This window comes from Rhinoraja longicauda, chromosome 13, assembly GCF_053455715.1.
Source record: "Rhinoraja longicauda isolate Sanriku21f chromosome 13, sRhiLon1.1, whole genome shotgun sequence".
In the NCBI taxonomy this organism is placed as follows: Eukaryota; Metazoa; Chordata; class Chondrichthyes; order Rajiformes; family Arhynchobatidae; genus Rhinoraja; species Rhinoraja longicauda.
In genome coordinates this window covers 47,755,702-47,776,276 of record NC_135965.1, presented here as the reverse complement: position 1 = coordinate 47,776,276, position 20,575 = coordinate 47,755,702, and positions in this window count along the sequence as shown.

Genomic DNA, 20,575 nt, shown 5'->3' with positions numbered 1-20,575 from the left:
AAAAAGAGTGGCACGGTGGCGCAGCGGTAGAGTTGCTGCCTCACAGCGCCAGAGACCCAGGGTCGATCCCGACTACGGGGTGCTGTCTGTACGGAGTTTGTACCTTCTCCCCGTGACCTGCGTGGGTTTTCTCAGAAAGTCAATATGAAGAAGAGTCTCAACCCGAAACGTCACCCATCCCTTCTCTCCAGAGATGCTGCCTGACCCGCTGAGTTACTCCAGCACTCTGTGAAACGTCACCTATCCATGTTCTCCACAGATGCTGCCTGACCCGCTGAGTTACTCCAGCATCTTGTGTCTACCTTGGGTTTTCTCCGAGATCTTCGGTTCCCTCCCACACACCAAAGACGTGCAGGTTTGTCGGTTAATTGCCATGGTATGAATGTAATTTGTCCCTAGTGTGTGCAGGATAGGGTTGCCAACTGTCCCGTATTAGCCAGGACATCCCGTATTTTGGGCTAAATTAGTTTGTCCCGTACGGAACCGCCCTTGCCAACTTCCTCACTCCCAAATAAGGAACAAAGGGTGACGTCATCGCCCCGCGCCCCACGAGACCTCAAAGGACGACGTCACTGCCCCGCGCCCCACGAGACCTCAAAGGGTGACGTCACCGCCCCGCGCCCCACGTGACCTCACCCAGCCAGCGGCCACGTGCTCCCGCTGGCCGGGTGAGGTCACGTGGGGCGCGGGGCGGTGGCGTCACCCTTTGTCCCCTATTTGGGAGTGGGGAAGTTGGCAACCTTAGTGTAGGATAGTGTTAGTGTGCGGGGATCGCTGGTCGGCGCGGACTCGGTGGGTCGAAGGGCCTGTTTCCTCGCTGTATCTCCAAACTAAACTAAGATGGCCATTTTAATGCAGTGATAACAAGTTGCATCGGATTGTTTGCAGTAAGGATTTGCCGATGCTCGCCCTGAACTACAGGAAGCCCACCACAAGCGCTCATCAAAGGGATGTCAAAGGTGAATAAATGGAATCAAAAATGAAAGCCACATTGCCAAACTGATGGCGTCCGAGATAAATCTCATGGGAGACCTGGTCGCCATGAACAGTAAAGAGGAAGAAAAATAAGCTGCATGTTATCACTGATTGAAAGCAAATATGCCTGGAAGCTGAGAGGAGTTCACAAGGAATGTCATGATGTCATCAAAGCCGAATAACTAGCCAAGTTTAGATAAGCACAGAGTCCTGGAGTAACTCAGCGGGACAGGCAGCATCTGTGGAGAACATGGATAGGTGACGTTTCACAGAGTGCTGGCGTAACTCAGCGGGACAGGCAGCATCTGTGGAGAACATGGATAGGTGACGTTTCACAGAGTGCTGGAGTAACTCAGCGGGTCGGGCAGCATCTGTGGGGAACATGGATAGGTGACGTTTCACAGAGTGCTGGAGTAACTCAGCGGGTCGGGCAGCATCTGTGGGGAACATGGATAGGTGACGTTTCACAGAGTGCTGGAGTAACTCAGTGGGACAGGCAGCATCTGTGGAGAACATGGATAGGTGACGTTTCACAGAGTGCTGGAGTAACTCAGCGGGTCAGGCAGCATCTGTGGAGAACATGGATAGGTGACGTTTCACATGCTCTGAATAAGTTTTATGAAATTGTAATAACAATCTTGCAAGTGTAGGACTGCTGGAATCATTAAAAGAAGCAATTATTTGCAAATCGAACAATGCAGCTCATGAATTCAGCAGTGAAATGAATATTTACTTTGTTGTGAAATTAAATAAATTAAAAATATCTAGGGCACTGAAAGAAATGATAGCAACTTGCTCATCGGTGACTCCTGGTGGCGAGGCTGGAAACTACATGTGCAGACAGATTATGTAACATCATGCAGCAAGCAAATCTTATTATATTCAAGCACGAGAGATTGCTGCCTTAAACTGCATTTATTACTCTGTGTAAGGAAGGAACTGCAGATGCTGGTTTAAACCAAAGATAGATACAAAAAGCTGGAGTAACTCAGCGGGTCAGGCAGCATCTCTGGAGAACATAGATAGGTGACATTTCACAGAGTGCTGGAGTAACTCAGCGGGTCAGGCAGCATCTCTGGAGAAGGAATGGGTGACGTTTTGGGTCGAGACCCTTCTTCAGAATCCCCATGAGAAGGGTCTCGACCCGAAACATCACCCATTCCTTCTCTCCAGAGATGCTGCCTGACCCGCTGAGTTACTCCAGCTTTTTGTGTCTATCTTTCATTTGTTAATTTATTCCTTCCTGCGATAATATTTAGAATGTAATGAAAGTTAGTAAAAATAAAACATCACGGTGCGATTTTCTTTATTGTGCACTGCATTTGTCTAAAGTTTAGTTTAGTTTGGTTTAGTTCAGAGATACTGCATGGAAACAGGCCCTTCAGCCCACCGAGTCACTAATTAGCCTACAAACCTGTACGTCTTTGGTGTGTGGGAAGAAACCAGAGCGCCCGGAGAAAACCCACGCAGGTCACGGGGAGAACGTACAAACTCCGTACAGGCAGCGCCCGTAGTCAGGATGGAACCTGTGTCTCCAGTGCTGTGAGGCAGCAACTCTACCGCTGCGCCACCGTGCCACAGAAGTATTATGCTTCCTATCTACATCTGCTATATATTACTCATATATTTAGCATATACTACATATGACGTACTATATTTACACATCTGTTAAGATGCTTTAAGTAAGAATTTTATTGCTCTGTTTCGGAACAGCACAATAAAACACTCTAGGCTCAAGAAGTAAAACAGAAGCATTGTGAATATCTAATAGCAGTGTTTTAGTCATTTCCCAGAGGGCCTGAGCTCTGGGGAGAGGGAGGGCAAGCTAAGACTTTATTCCTTGGAGCGCAGGAGGATGAGGGGTGATCTTACAGAGGTGGATAAAATCATGAGGGGAATAGATCGGGTTGAAGCACAAGAATCTTTTACCCAGAGTAGGGGAATCAAAGAACCAAAGGTAGTCACAGAGTGCTGGAGTAACTCAGCGGGACAGGCAGCATCTCTGGAGAGAAGGAGTGGGTGACGTTTCGGGTCGAGACCCTTCTTCAAGAACCAAAGGACATGGGTTTATGGTGAGGGGGGGGAAAGATTTAATAGGAATCCGAGGGGTAACTTTTTCACACAGAGGGTGGTGGGTGTATGGCACGAGCTGCCGGAGGAGGTAGTTTAACAATGTTTCAATATATAAGAAAATAACTGCAGATGCTGGTACAAATAATGGAAGCATTGGAGATCATTTTTCAATGTTCTATAGATTCAGGATCAGTTCCTGTGGATTGGAGGATAGCAAATGTTATCCCACTTTTTAAGAAAGGAGGGAGAGAGAAAACGGGTAATTATAGACCAGTTAGTCTGACATCAGTGGTGGGGAAAATGCTGGAGTCAATTATAAAAGACGAAATTGCTGAGCATTTGGATAGCAGTAACGGGATCGTTCCGAGTCAGCATGGATTTACGAAGGGGAAATCATGCTTGACAAATCTACTGGAATTTTTTGAGGATGTAACTAGGAAAATTGACAAGGGAGAGTCAGTGGATGTGGTGTACCTCGACTTTCAGAAAGCCTTCGACAAGGTCCCACATAGGAGATTAGTGGGCAAAATTAGGGCACATGGTATTGGGGGTAGGGTACTGACATGGATAGAAAATTGGTTAACAGACAGAAAGCAAAGAGTGGGGATAAATGGGTCCCTTTCGGAATGGCAGGCAGTGACCAGTGGGGTACCGCAAGGTTCGGTGCTGGGACCCCAGCTATTTACGATATACATTAATGACTTAGACGGAGGGATTAAAAGTACCATTAGCAAATTTGCAGATGATACTAAGTTGGGGGGTAGTGTGAATTGTGAGGAAGATGCAATAAGGCTGCAGGGTGACCTGGACAGGTTGTGTGAGTGGGCGGATACATGGCAGATGCAGTTTAATGTAGATAAGTGTGAGGTTATTCACTTTGGAAGTAAGAATAGAAAGGCAGATTATTATCTGAATGGTGTCAAGTTAGGAGGAGGGGGAGTTCAACGAGATCTGGGTGTCCTAGTGCATCAGTCAATGAAAGGAAGCATGCAGGTTCAGCAGGCAGTGAAGAAAGCCAATGGAATGTTGGCCTTCGTAACAAGAGGAGTTGAGTATAGGAGCAAAGAGGTCCTTCTACAGTTGTACCGGGCCCTGGTGAGACCGCACCTGGAGTACTGTGTGCAGTTTTGGTCTCCAAATTTGAGGAAGGATATTCTTGCTATGGAGGGCGTGCAGCGTAGGTTCACTAGATTAATTCCCGGAATGGCGGGACTGTCGTATGTTGAAAGGCTGGAGCAATTGGGTTTGTATACACTGGAATTTAGAAGGATGAGGGGGGATCTTATTGAAACATATAAGATAATTAGGGGATTGGACACATTAGAGGCAGATAACATGTTCCCAATGTTGGGGGAGTCCAGAACAAGGGGCCACAGTTTGAGAATAAGGGGTAGGCCATTTAGAATGGAGATGAGGAAGAACTTTTTCAGTCAGAGGGTGGTGAAGGTGTGGAATTCTCTGCCTCAGAAGGCAGTGGAGGCCAGTTCGTTGGATGCTTTCAAGAGAGAGCTGGATAGAGCTCTTAAGGATAGCGGAGTGAGGGGGTATGGGGAGAAGGCAGGAACGGGGTACTGATTGATAGTGATCAGCCATGATCGCATTGAATGGCGGTGCTGGCTCGAAGGGCTGAATGGCCTACTCCTGCACCTATTGTCTATTGTCTATTGTCTAAATCGAAGGTATTTATTCACAAAATGCTGGAGTAACTCAGCGGGTCAGGCAGCATCTCTAGAGAGAAGGAATGGGTGACGTTTCGGGTTGAGACCCTTCTTCAGACAATGTTTCAAAGACACTTGGGCAGGTAGGAAAGGTTTAGAGAGATTTGGGCCAAATGTAGCCAAGTGGGCCAAGTGTAGATGGAGCATCTTGCTCAGCATGGGCTAGTTGGGCCGAACGGCCTGTTCCCGTGCTGCTGTGACTCAGTACACATGGTCTTGTTGTCTTGTATCTTCGGTTTTGGCCAGAGAAGATCCCTTTGATGTTTACGGTCAAAGATGATCTTTAAATGCATGCGTTGCATGAGGATTATATTCATGAACTTTAAAAACCTCAGAAAACATTCAACACTCTACCTTAACCCATTTAACCCTCTCTAATTTTATAAGAAGGTTCTGCTTCTTTTGACAACATGGTTATAAGTTCACGTTCATAAGTGATAGGAGCAGAATTAGGCCATTTGGCCCTTCAACTCTACTCCGCCATTCAATCATGGCTGATCTATCTCTCCCTCCTCACCCCATTCTCCTGCCTTCTCCCCATCACCCCTGACACCCGCACTAATCGAATCCATCTATCTCTGCCTTAAATATATCCATTGACTTGGCCTCCACAACCATTTGTAGCAATGAATTTTACAGATTCACCACCCTCTGACTAAAGAAATTCCTCCTCATCTCCTTTCTAAAAGAATGTCCTTTAATTCTGAGGCTGTGCCCTCTGGTCCTGGACTCTCCCACTAGTGGAAACATCTTCTCCACATCCACTCTATCCTGGCCACTCAATCCAGTTTGATTGAAACGCAGTTACAATTCTTCTATTGAGTCTGCCAATGATGCAATCAGGTCTTTGCCCAACGTTTAGAAAGAAAACTGCATTATAAATCATTTCCAAAATCTAGGAAAGCATTTGATGTAAAAAAAAAGATTTATCAAATTAATTAATTAATAGCCAGTCACAGATACAACTCAGTATATTATATCCGTGTTCCATCAAGTACTTAACAGGTTTCTGCATTTTCAGAATGCCTGCCCTTAAGTATGTGATAATTTTCAAAAGAATATGTTTTCTTAAATGACGCACTAACAGGAAAATGATTTACATCTGTGTCAACTTTGTGTAAAGTGTCCGTCCAGTTTGTTTGTGTAGGAAGGAACTGCAGATGCTGGTTTAAACCGAAGACAGACACAAAAACGCTGGAGTAACTCAGCGGGACAGGCAGCGTCTGTGGAGAGAAGGAATGGGTGACGTTTCACAGAGTGCTGGAGTAACTCAGTGGGGCAGGCAGCGTCTCTGGAGAGAAGGAATGGGTGACGTTTCGGGTCGGGACCCTTCTTCAGACTGGTTAGGACATTTGCTTGCCTCCACCGACAGCTTGCTTTTTCACCCAGAAGTTGTGAATCTGTGGAATTCTCTGCCTCAGAAGGCAGTGGAGGCCAATTCACTGGATGCTTGGAAGAGAGATTTAGATAGTGCTCTTAAAGATAGCGGAGTCAGGGAGTATGGGGAGAAGGCAGGAACTGGGTACTGATTGTGGATGATCAGCCATGATCACATTGAATGGCGGTGCTGGCTCGAATGGCCGAATGGCCTCCTCCTGCACCTGTCGTCTATTGTCGATTGTCTAATGTCTACAAACTCATATGTCTTTGGGATGTTGGGGGGGGAAACAGAGCACCCATAGGAAACCCACACTGTCACAGGGAGAGGGTGCAAACTCCACACAGACACCACCCGAGGCCAGGATTGAACCTGGGTCTCTGGCACTCTGAGGCAGCAGCTCTACCCGCTGTATCCTCAGTCACAAGCTGCCTTCTGCCTAAACGTCAGGTGAAGACTTAATTGCATCATCAGAAGGTAGATACAAAATGGTGGAGTAAGTCAGCAGGTCAGGCAGCATCTCGGGAGATGCCTGTCCCGCTGAGTTACTCCACCATTTTGTGTCTACCTTCGATTTAAACCAGCATGTAGCAGCTTTTTCTTTCCTATTGCATCATCGGAGGAGTTTATAGAAGATCGCAAGTGCATGTGAAACAATCTGGATGGGCCAGATTTTTGCTTCCTGAGTTCTTTCATCATGTTCTGTCATCTTTTAATGCGGTTCAGTTCTATCTGATTGAATCTGTGGATAACTAAAATTTCTCGCCTGCTTTCTTCAGAGAGAGTAAATTATACCCAACACTTGTCTATTGATCCATTTCTCTGATCCAATTATTTGTGGTCAGCAGTCGGGCTGACAGGAGAAACTCGGCCCTGCAGTGATAACGGATATTTCAAAGACAATGTTTGGAGAATGTGTGATTCTGTAGAGATTGCTTTTTTTGCTGTGAAATCCAAATTGAGTTGTTGATGCAGTAACGGGCCTAAATATTTCTAAAAATGTATCTGCCCGACACAATAATTCATGACTTTATGATAATCTATTATATGAAGGCTAGCCTATGGTCTGTGCACTTCATCGGTCAGGCATTGAGTATCAGTCAGGACGACATGTTGAGGCTTAGATTTTAGTTTAATTTAAACTAGTTTAGTTTAGTTTAGTTTAGTTTAGACAATAGACAATAGACAATAGACAATAGGTGCAGGAGTAGGGCATTCGGCCCTTCGAGCCAGCACCGCCATTCAAAGTGATCATGGCTGATAATTCTCAATCAGTACCCCGTTCCTGCCTTCTCCCCATACCCCCTGACTCTGCTATCCTTAAGAGCTCTATCTAGCTCTCTCTTGAATGCATTCAGAGAATTGGCCTCCACCGCCTTCTGAGGCAGAGAATTCCACAGATTGAGTTGTTGATGCAGTAACGGGCCTAAATATTTCTAAAAATGTATCTGCCCGACACAATAATTCATAACTTTATGATAATCTATTATATGAAGGCTAGCCTATGGTCTGTGCACTTCATCAGTCAGGCATTGAGTATTAGTCAGAACGAAATGTTACAGCTTAGATTTTAGTTTAATTTAAACTAGTTTAGTTTAGTTTAGTTTAGTTTAATTTAGTTTAGACAATAGACAATAGACAATAGACAATAGACAATAGACAATAGGTGCAGGAGTAGGCCATTCGGCCCTTCGAGCCTGCACCGCCATTCAATATGATCATGGCTGATCATTCTCAATCAGTACCCCGTTCCTGCCTTCTCCCCATACCCCCTGACTCCGCTATCCTTAAGAGCTCTATCTAGCTCTCTCTTGAATGCATTCAGAGAATTGGCCTCCACCATCTTCTGAGGCAGAGAATTCCACAGATTTAAAACTCTCTGACTGAAAAAGTGTTTCTTCATCTCAATTCTAAATGGCCTACCCCTTATTCTTAAACTGTGGACCCTGGTTCTGGACTCCCCCAACATTGGGAACATGTTTCCTGCCTCTAACGTGTCCAAACCCTTAATAATCTTATATGTTTCGATAAGATCCCCTCTCATCCTTCTAAATTCCAGTGTATACAAGCCTAGTCGCTCCAGTCTTTCAACGTATGACAGTCCCGCCATTCCGGGAATTAACCTAGTAAACCTACGCTGCACGCCCTCAATAGCAAGAATATCCTTCCTCAAATTTGGAGACCAAAACTGCACACAGTACTCCAGGTGCAGTCTCACTAGGGCCCTGTACAACTGCAGAAGGACCTCTTTGCTCCTATACTCAACTCCTCTTGATATGAAGGCCAACATTCCATTGGCTTTCTTCACTGCCTGCTGTACCTGCATGCTTCCTTTCAGTGACTGACGCACTAGGACACCCAGATCTCGTTGTACGTTCCCTTTTCCGAACGACACCATTCAGATAATAATCTGCCTTCTTATTCTTACCACCAAAGTGGATAACCTCACACTTATCCACATTAAACTGCATCTGCCATGTATCAGCCCACTCACACAGCCTGTCCAAGTCACCCTGCAACCTCATAGCATCTTCCCCACAGTTCACACTGCCACCCAGCTTTGTGTCATCTGCAAATTTGCTAATGTTACTTTTAATCCCTTCATCCAAGTCATTAATGTATATTGTAAATAGCTGTGGTCCCAGCACCGAGCCTTGCGGTACCCCACTAGTCACTGCCTGCCATTCTGAAAGGGACCCATTTATCCCCACTCTTTGCTTTCTGTCTGTCAACCAATTTTCTATCCATGTCAGTACCCTACCCCCAATACCATGTGCTCTAATTTTGCCCACTAATCTCTTATGTGGGACCTTGTCGAAGGCTTTCTGAAAGTCGAGGTACACCACATCCACCGGCGCTCCCCTGTCAATTTTCCTAGTTACATCCTCACAAAATTCCAGAAGATTAGTCAAGCATGATTTCCCCTTCGTAAATCCATGCTGACCCGGAACAATCCTGTTACTGCTACCCAAATGCTCTGCAATTTCGTCTTTTATAATTGACTCCAGCATCTTCCCCACCACTGATGTCAGACTAACTGGTCTATAATTTCCTGTTTTCTCTCTCCCTCCTTTCTTAAAAAGTGGGATAACATTAGCTACCCTCCAATCCACAGGAACTGATCCTGAATCTATAGAACATTGGAAAATGATCACCAATGCGTCCACAATTTCTAGAGCCACCTCCTTAAGTACCCTGGGATGCAGACCATCAGGCCCTGGGGATTTATCAGCCTTCAGTCCCATCAGTCTACCCAACACCATTTCCTGCATAATGTGAATCTCGTTCAGTTCCTCCGTCACCCTAGGATCTCTGGCCACTAGAACATCTGGGAGATTGTTTGTATCTTCCTTAGTGAAGACAGATCCAAAGTACCGGTTCAACTTGTCTGCCATTTCTTTGTTCCCCATAATAAATTCCCCTGCTTCTGTCTTCAAGGGACCCACATTTGCCTTGACTATTTTTTCCTCTTCACATACCTAAAGAAGCTTTTACTATCCTCCTTTATATTTTTGGCCAGCTTGCCTTCATACCTCATCTTTTCTCCCCGTATTGCCTTTTTAGTTATCTTCTGTTGCTCTTTAAAAGATTCCCAATCCTCTGGCTTCCCACTCTTCTTTGCTTTGTTATACTTCTGCTCTTTTATTTTTATGCTGTCCTTGACTGCCCTTGTCAGCCACGGGTGCCTCTTACTCCCCTTAGAATCTTTCCTCCTCTTTGGGATGAATTGGTCCTGCAACTTCTGCATTATTCCCAAGAATACCTGCCATTGCTGTTCCACCGTCTTCCCTGCTAGGGCCTCCTTCCAGTCAATCCTGGCCAGCTCCTGCCTCATGCCTCTGTAATCCCCTTTGCTATACTGTAATACTGACACCTCCGATTTTCCCTTCTCCCTCTCAATTTGTAGATTAAAATTTATCATATTGTGGTCATTGACTCCTAGATTAGTTTAGTTTAGTTTAGAGATACAGCGCGGAAACAGGCCCTTCGGCCCATCGAGTCCACACCGACCAGCGATCTGACAGAGCAGGATTGAGCGGCACGGTGGCGCAGCGATAGAGTTGCTGCCTCACAGCCCCAGAGACTCGGGTTCGATCCCGACTTCGGGTGCTGTCTGTATGGAATTTGTACGTTCTCCCCGTGACCTGCGTGGGTTTTCTCCGAGATCTTCGGTTTCCTCCCACACTCCAAAGACGTGCAGGTTTGTTGGTTAATTGGCGGTGTAAATGTAAATTGTCCCTAGTGGGTGTAGGATAGTGTTAGCGTGCGGGGATCGCTGGCCAGTGCGGACTCAGTGGGCCGGAGGGCCTGTTTCTGCACTGTATCTCTAAACGAAACTAAGTGCTGGTTTGCCATTTTAATGCAGTGATAGCAAGTTGTATCAGATTGTTTGCTGCACATTAAAGACTCAAGCTGAAGGACAGGTTGGCCTTCCCTTCTGTTAAAGATTCAGCAAAGTCTCATTACGGAGCCATCAATGCTTTGTAACCTCCAGCTGCCTGTGTTGGAACAAACCGCATTGTTGAGCATCTTCACGTCTTTGGAGTGTGGGAGGAAACTGAGGCTCCCGGAGAAAACCCACGCAGGTCACGGGGAGAACGTACAAACTCCACACACAGTGCACCCATAGTCAGGATTGAACCCGGGTCTCCGGCGCTGTGAGGCAGCAACTCTACCGCTGCACCACCGTGCCACCCTTCACCAGGCTTTTACCCGCACCCACCTCTATTTTCCAGCTTTCTTCCCCCCCCCCCCCCCGCCCCCACTCCATCAGTCTGAGGAAGGGTCCCGACCCGAAACGTCATGTGCCCATTCCCTCCACAGATGCTGCCCGACCCACAGAGTTCCTCCAGCACTTCTGGAACCAGCTGCCAGAGGAGGTAGTTGAGGCTGGGACTATCCCGACATTTAAGAACCAGTTGGACAGGTACATGGACAGGACAGGTTTGGAGGGGATATGGACCAAGCGCTTGCAGGTGGGACTAGTGTAGCTGGAACATTGTTGGCCGGTGTGGGCAAGTTGGGCCGAAGGGCCTGTTTCCACGCTGTATCGCTCCGTGACTCTATGACACCTGCTGATCATTCCCTGTAAATTCAAATGACATTGCTCGTGTGAAAGCCATCCTTGACGTTTTGCCTAATGATGAATTCTGTTGGATTTGTGAGTAGTTATTCATTACCCTCTACATCAACAAGAACGGAGAAAATATGGCCATGTTTCATATTAATAGGTGTGAGAAAGATTTCACGTTGTTAGTTGTGAGTGTATTGTACAAAGGGGGAGAGCCCTAACTGGGAATGTGTCCCTACGAGCTGTGGCACTCTGCAAATATAAATTCTCACAAATGTTGCTGATATTCTGCTGACAGTAAGTCGTAAAGAATGGGAATATTATTCAGAACGGCCGCAGCACGGTTAGCCTGGACAGTGTGTGATCGTTCATATCAGAATAAATCACACAACATTAGTCAATCACTTACTCAGCACATGTGCCTGAAACCACACATATTTAACTAACGTCAGCACCTCCAGACCTCTGTACACCCTTCAATACCCAAAGACTTTAGGTTTAAGTTTAGCTGTTTATTGTTGTCACGTGTACCGAGGTACAGTGAACAGATTTGTTTTGAACGCCGTAGAGAAGGCAGATAGAGCTCTTAAAGATAGCGGAGTCAAGGGATACAGGGAGAAGGCAGGAACGGGGTACTGATTGTGGATGATCAGCCATGATCACAGTGAATGGCGGTGCTGGCTCGAAGGGTCGAATGGCCTCCTCCTGCACCTATTGTCTATTGTCTATCCAAACAGACCTGATAATACTATTCATAATTACAATCAAGTCAAACTCAAGTACAATAGGTAGAGCAAAGAGGGAGAAGGAATGGGTGACGTTTCGGGCCGAGACCCTTGTTCAGACCCGAAACGTCACCCATTCAATAGGCAATAAACAATAGACAATAGGTGCAGGAGTAGGCCATTCGGCCCTTCGTGCCAGCACCACCATTCAATGTGATCATGGCTGATCATTCTGAATCAGTACCCCGTTCCTGCCTTCTCCCCGTACCCCCTGACTCCGATGTATTTACGAGCTCTAACTCTCTCTTGAAAGCATCCAGAGAATTGGCCTCCACTGCCTTCTCTCCAGAGATGTCGCCTGTCCCGCTGAGTTCCCCAGCATTTTGTGCTGTGCTGCTCTAATATTAATAATGTTTAGTTTAGTTTAGTTTAGAGATACAGCGCGGAAACAGGCCCTTCAGCCCACCGAGTCCGCACCGACCAGCGATCCCCGCGCACTAACACTATCCTACACACACTAGGGAAAATTTACATTTTACCAAGTCAATTAACCTAGAAACCTGTACATCTTTGGAGTGTGGGAGGAAACCAAAGATCTCGGAGAAAACCCACGCAGGTCACGGGGAGAACGTACAAACTCCGTACAGACAGCACCCGTAGTCGGGATGGAACCCTGGTCTCCGGCGCTGCATTCGCTGTAAGGCAGCAACTCTACCGCCGCGCCACCGTGACCGCCCATGGCCATGCTGGAAGGAACTGCAGATGCCGGTTTGCACCGAAAAAAGGCACAAAATGCCGGAGTAACTCAGCCGGACAGGCAGCATCTCTGGAGAGAAGGAATGGGTGACGTTTCGGGCCGAGACCCTTCTTCGGTCTTTAAAAGGACCTCGAACCCGAAACGACACCCGTTCCTTCCCTCTAGGGATGCTGCCTGTCCCGCTGAGTTACTCCATCAGTCTGAGTCGGTCTAAACGTTTAATATACTTAGATAAGCCGAACCTCAAGAAAAAAAATACAGCTGAGGGAAAAGAAAGTAATGAATGTTTTGCGGAATGATAAAATTCCAGGGTTGGGAAAACTCCAAGGAAGATGTTGTTGGTATTGTGGGAGCAAGGCAGGGTAGGCAGCCATCTTGTGCATTTGTGGGTCACACAGATCTCCTCTATAATCTGTAAATATGTCCAAATTTTACGGCTAGTAACCTGATTAAAAAAAGGCTTTTGTGTCGACTCTTTCTAGCCCGCAAGATAAATGCTAAACATCCCACGAATTAGTACAAATGAAAGGAAATATCCCACACAAAAGACATGTGATTTGATACCCATGTCATTGAAGAAATGGATGCAGGTCGAAGGAACTTCAAAGCTGTGTTGTGGGCGGATTTTGCTACAAGCTATGTATTCCAAACGGAATGTTTTACTCGACTTTCTCCCGGTAAATCATTTAATTATGCGGACTTATTCAAGGTGAATTTGGATAATTGGGCAAAGCATTAAAGGGGGACCTGATTTGGACCTGATTTGGCCCTGTGGAGTGTCGATAGTCAGCAAAGTGAAGGCACACGGTCGTTATTGAACCAGGAAACTTTAACTCTTCATGGTAAAATGCTTCAGCTGAAACTTCTCATGTGGGGGGAAGTTTTATCCCCCCCCCCCCCCCGGTTTATAACGTGGACAAGATTGCCACCATCACTAATCTTGGCGTAAGACGTTTAGGAAGAATAACTTTTGGTCCTGGCGTTACCGAATTAGAGAGCAGAAACAAAGAACTGCGGAATGGTTTGTGTTTAGTTTAGAGATACAGCGCGGAAACAGGCCCTTCGGCCCACCGAGTCTGCACCGCCCAGCGATCCCCGCACACTAACACTATCCTACACACACTAGGTACAATTCACATTTATACCAAGCCACTTAGCCTACAAACCTGTACGTCTTTGGAGTGTGGGAGGAAAGTGAAGATCTCTGGAGGTTACTGGAGTTTAGAAGGATGAGAGGGAGCATCTTGGGAGCGAAGGAATAGGTGACTTTTTGGGTAGAGACCCTTCTCCGAGACTCGACGGAGTCTGAAGAAGGGTCTCGACCCGAAACTTCACCCATTCCTTCTATCCAGACATGCTGCCTGACCCACTGAGTTAGTCCAGCACTCTGTGAAACGTCACCCATCCATGTTCTCCAGAGATGCTGCCTGACCCGCTGAGTTACTCCAGCATTTTGTGTCTGCCTTTCGATTTAAACCAGCATCTGCAGTTCTTTTAATCCTTCATGAGTGGAGTTGTTTTTGTTTAACGGCATATCTTTGAGGCTTGTGTGCTCCAGGTGGTTTTGCGCTGAATTGGCCCATTGTGGCAAATTGCATCCTTGCAAAAATTTAAAAAATACCAAGCCCATAATTGTTGCGGCTAATGAGTCCGGGCAGAGTAGGTAGGTCATTGACAGCTACAGGGCGTACGGGGAGGGCAGGGCAGGAAGGGCATGTTGGGCTGGTAAGTACCCGTCAACACCACGTAACTGCTTGGAAACTTCCGGAGAGTGCGTACAGAGCACAAGTACATGGCTGCTAGAACATTCCGCCAGAAACGGTGATTGAACAGAAACGTCAACAGAAGTCACCGTGGACCAACGTGCCCGACAAACCGTGCACTTATCCAAGCGTTTGAGTTTCGCTCACATTGCTGCCAAATATTTCTTTGTATTAGTGCAAACTTACACTTGAGCTTTGCAGATTCAAAGACGTTTCGAAGTGGTCCAAATGCACTTGACGCATCATTCCAAGTGTTCATTTTTACCTCTGTTGTAACTGGACACAAAACACATCTCCAGAGTCAGGGTCAGTTTCTTCCCGGCTGTTATCAGGCACCTGAACCATCCTACCACAACCAGAGAGCAGTGCTGAACTACTATCTACCTCATTGGTGACCCTCGGACTATCCTTGATCGGACTTTGCTGGCTTTACCTTGCACTAAACGTTACTCCCTTATCATTTACACTGTAAACGGCTCGATTGTAATCATGTATTGTCTTTCCGCTGACTGGTTAGCACGCAACAAAAGCTTTACACTGTACCTCTGTACAGGTGTCATTAAACTGAACTGAGCGGGTCTGGCAGCATCTCTGGAGAAAAGGAATAGGTGACGTTTCATGTCGAGATCCTCCTTCAGACTCTGTGCCTGAGTTACTCCAGCACTCCTGAGCATGTTGGCCCCATCTTCAGTGTAAACCATCCTACACCGCAGTTGTCATTGTATTTGCCACTTTTCGTCCTGTAGCCTTTTAACGTTTACGGCGCTGTTCTAGTTTTCATCTAAACGCGGACGTCCACAGAATGCCCATGCCCCTCACCCTTGTGAAAGAAGATTTAATACATTATTCAATTAATATCTTGGATATGAGAACTTCTCAACCCATTGTTGGTCCCATGTGTCCCTAGAGCCATTGAGCAGTGCAGCACGAAAGCAGGCCATTCGGCCCATCCTCTCCATGCCGACCAAATTGGCATACTGAACTGCATTTGGCCCATGTCCCTCTAAACCTTTCCAATCCGTGTACCTGTCCAAATGTCTTTAAAAAGTCATCATGGTATGCGCCTCTGCAGCTTCCACTGGCAGCTCGTTCCAGACACGGACTACCCTCTGAGAGAAAAAGTTGCTCCTGAGATCCCTCTTAACTCCCATTCACTTTAAGCCTACATGCAAAACTAATCCAAATTTGAGGAAGGACATTCTTGCTATTGAGGGAGTGCAGCGTAGGTTCGCCAGGTTAATTCCCGGGATGGCGGGACTGTCGTATGTTGAAAGAATGGGTCGACTGGGCTTGTGTACGCTGGAATTTAGAAGGATGAGAGTGGATCTTATTGAAACATATAAGATTATTAAGGGATTGGACACACTAGAGGCTGGAAACATGTTCCCGATGCTGGGGGAGTCCAGAACCAGGGCCACAGTTTAAGAATAAGGGGGAGGCCATATAGAACGGAGTTGAGGAAAAACTTTTTCACCCAGAGAGTTGTGAATGTGTGGAATTCTCTGCTTCAGAAGGCAGTGGAGGCCAATTCTCTGGATGCTTTCAAGAGAGGGTTAGTTAGAGCTCTTAAAGATTGCGGAGTCAAGGGGTATGGGGAGAGGGCAGGAATGGGGTACACATTGTGGATGATCAGCCATGATCACATTGAATGGCGATGCTGGCTCAAAGGGCCGAATGGCCTCCTCCTGCACCTATTGCCTATTGTCTAATCTTTAGGGTTTCATTATAACTGTATTCCAACATCTCCATTATCTACCTGGTGTAGTTCTGTTGTACTCTTGACACAAATCTGATTTTCATTTTGAGATATTATATGGGCAGCACGGTGGTGCAGCGGGTAGAGCTGCTGCCTCACAGCGCCAGGGACCCGGGTTCTATCCTGACTTCGGGTGCTGTCTGTGTGGAGTTTGCACGTTTTTCCTGTGACCTGCGTGGGTTTCCTCCGGGTGCTCCGGTTTCCTCCCACATCCCAAAGACGTGCGTGTTTGCGGGTTAATCGGCCCTCTGTAAATTGTCGCCTAGTGTGTCGGGAGTGGATGAGAACGTGGGATAACATGGCACTAGTGCCAACAGGTGATCGATGGTCGGCGTGGACTCGATGGGCCGAAGGGCCTGCTTCCGTGCTGTATTTATGAACTCTAAACTCTACTTCCAACTGATTAAATCTGCCAATTAGGCATGTCCCCAATGCTTGCTCACATCTTTTTCGTTATAAACTATCCCGATAAATGGCAATCCTATAATGGCTGTGGTTTTAATGTGAACAACAATCTCCAATATCACATTTTATCATTTGTAAGTCTAAAAATGCCACATCTAATGGATTTCATTTTTTACTAATTTCATTACGGTTGTCAAACAAAATTAGGATACTATTATAATAAAAAAACAAAATAATTACAGATGTTAGAAATATGCAGCTGACCAGAATAAGGTAACATCGCACTGCTGGTCACACACACACGCACGCACATTTACACACGCACACACATATACACACATGTACCCCAGCACACAGATACATGCACACACGCACGCACACTTACACACGCACACACATATACACACACACATACCCCAGCACACAGATACACACACACACGCACACACACTTACACACGCACACACATATACACACTTACCCCAGCACACAGATACACACACACACGCACGCACACTTACACACGCACACACATATACACACACGTACCCCAGCACACAGATACATGCACACACGCACGCACACTTACACACGCACACACATATACACACACGTACCCCAGCACACAGATACATGCACACACGCACGCACACTTACACACGCACACACATATACACACACGTACCCCAGCACACAGGTACACGCACGTACACTTACACACGCACACACACATATACACACGTACCCCAGCACACAGATACACACACACGCACGCACACTTACACACGCACACACATATACACACGTACCCCAGCACACAGATACACACACACACACACGCACACACACTTACACGTGCACATATATATACACACACTTACTCCAACACACACGTACACACACACACACACACTCCCACACTCACACACACACATTCACACACACACTCAAACACACGCACTTAAACGCACACATGCATGCAGTCAAACACACGTGTACACACACACAAACACACGAAGACACACACACGTACTCACACACACACACGTGCACATGCACAAACGGCGGTACGGTGGCGCAGCGGTAGAGTTGCTGCCTTACAGCGAATGCAGCGCCGGAGACTCAGGTTCGATCCTGACTACGGGCGCCATCTGTACGGAGTTTGTACGTTCTCCCCGTGACCTGCGTGGGTTTTCTCTGAGATCTTCGGTTTCCTCCCACACTCCAAAGACGTATAGGTTTGTAGGTTAATTGGCTGGGCAAGTGTAAAAAAATAATAATAAAAATTGTCCCTAATGTGTGTAGGATGCTGTTAGTGTGCGGGGATCGCTGGGCGGCGCGGACCCGGTGGGCAGAAGGGCCTGTTTCCGCGCTGTATCTCTAAATCTAAAAAAAACACACACACACACATGTAATCACACACACACATACAAACACACGACACACACACACACACACGTACACACACTCAAACACACACACAAACACACACGTATTCAAATGCACACATACACACACTCAAATACACATGTACACGCGTACCCAAATGCACACATTCAAACACAAACACACAAGCACGTACACACACACACACACGTACACACACATACATGTACACACTCACACACATGTACACACTCAAACACACACGTATTCAAATGCACACATACACACACTCAAATACACATGTAAACACGTACTCAAATGCACACATTCGAACATACAAGCACGTACACACACACACACACACACACACACACACACACACACATCTGTTTAAAAGGCCTCTGGGTTCCCACTCTGCAGATCACATAATCATCACTGGACCCAGCCCAGGCGACGATAAGCGAAAGTTAAATGGACCCCATTTCAGCGAGCTCCTCTGAGATTAGCGCGTGCGTGCGTGCAGTGGCTGAGTTGGGGGTTTTTATCTGTACCTGCATCTTATGATCTGACTTGGTCCTCTCGTGTGCCGTTGTGACTGACATTGATTATTTACCCTTGCATTACATTTCAGCTGCTGTTCTAAGTGAAGAAACAAACTTGGCTCGGAGCAATTCAGTGCCAGAGGAACTGCATTCCAGAGCAGCTCAATCCTGAGGGAGTCCAGACAGCATCAGTGAGATAGAACCTGCTGGAGAAACTCTGTGGACACAAATGGACAGACAACGTCTCGGGTCGGGACCCTCCTTCAGACAGAGGGAGCGGAGGGGAGGAGAATCCAGTCATTAGGGGTGAGAGGAAGGTAAGAGCGATGAGAAGATGAAAGGGATGTTGTTGTTGGTCAACAGTTTTGTGAGCAGTTTTGGGCTCCATACCTGAGGAAGGATGTGCTGGCTCTGGAGAGGGCCCAGAGGAGGTTTACAAGAACGATCCCAGGAATGAGTGGGTTAACCTATGATGAGCGTTTGTCGGCATTGGGCCTGTACTCACTGGAGTTTAGAAACATAGAAACATAGAAACATAGAAAATAGGTGCAGGAGTAGGCCATTCGGCCCTTCGAGCCTGTACGCACCGCCATTCAATATGATCATGGCTGATCATCCAGCTCAGTAACCTGTACCTGCCTTCTCTCCATACCCCCTGATCCCTTTAGCCACAAGGGCCACATCTAACTCCCTCTTAAAGAAAGCCAATGAACTGGCCTCAACTACCTTCTGTGGCAGAGAATTCCACAGACTCACCACTCTCTGTGTGACGAAATGTTTTCTCATCTTGGTCCTAAAAGACTTCCCCCTTATCCTTAAGCTGTGACCCCTGGTTCTGGACTTCCCCAACATCAGGAACGATCTTCCCGCATCTAGCCTCTCCAACCCATTAAGAATTTTATATGTTTCAATAAGATCCCCCCTCAGTCTTCTAAATACCAGCGAGTACAAGCCTAGTCTATCTAGTCTTTCTTCATATGAAAGTCCTGCCATTCCAGGGATCAATCTGGTGAACCTTCTCTGTACTCCCTCTAAGGCTAGAATGTCTTTCCTCAGATTAGGTTGAGGGGAGACCTCATTGAAACGTACAGAATAGTGAGCGGCCTGGATAGAGTGGATGTGGAGAGGATGTTTCCACTGGTGGGAGAGTCTAGGACCAGAGGGCACAGCCTCAGAATTAAAGGGCGCTCTTTTAGAAAGGAGGTGAGGAGGAACTTCTTCAGTCCAAGTGGGTAATTAATCTGTGGAACTCATTGCCACAGAGGGCTGTGGAGGCCAAGTCAGTGGATGTTTTTAAGGCAGAGATAGACAAATTCTTGATTAGAACGGGTGTCAAGGATTATGGGGAGAAGGCAGGAAAATGGGATTAGGAGGCAGAGATCAGCCATGATTGAATGGCGGAGTGGACCCGATGAGCCGAATGGCCTAATTCTACTCCTATAACTTGTGAACTTGTGAGTGGTCTTGGGACAGGTAAGGGAACATGCACACGGGACATGTAAATGAGAGAAACTGAATTTTTACCACAAATCTCCAGAGAGAAACACACAATATTAGAAATAGAGTGAATCAAACAGTGTGGAAACAGGCCCTTCAGCCCAACATGCCCGCACAGGCCAACATGTCTCAGCTACACTACTCCCACCTGCCTGCGTTTGGCCCATATCCCTCTGAACCTGTCCTGTGAAACGTCACCTATCCATGTTCTCCAGAGATGCTGCCTGACCCGCTGAGTTACTCCAGCACTCTGTGAAACGTCACCTATCCATGTTCTCCACAAATGCTGCCTGACCCGCTGAGTTACTGCAGCGCTCTGTGTTTACCAATAATGTTCATACCGTTGGGCGATACAGCATCAAGATGATTAGTTTATGTTCCTCATGCACACACGACTCACAAGGCCTTGTTTGCAGACTTGCAGCTGAACAACACAACAGCTGGTGTGGAACTGGCAGGCTGCCAGTAGACTGGCACCACTTATACCCAGTGGCTGGCACAGAGCAAGGGCAGTGGAGAGGCAGGTGAG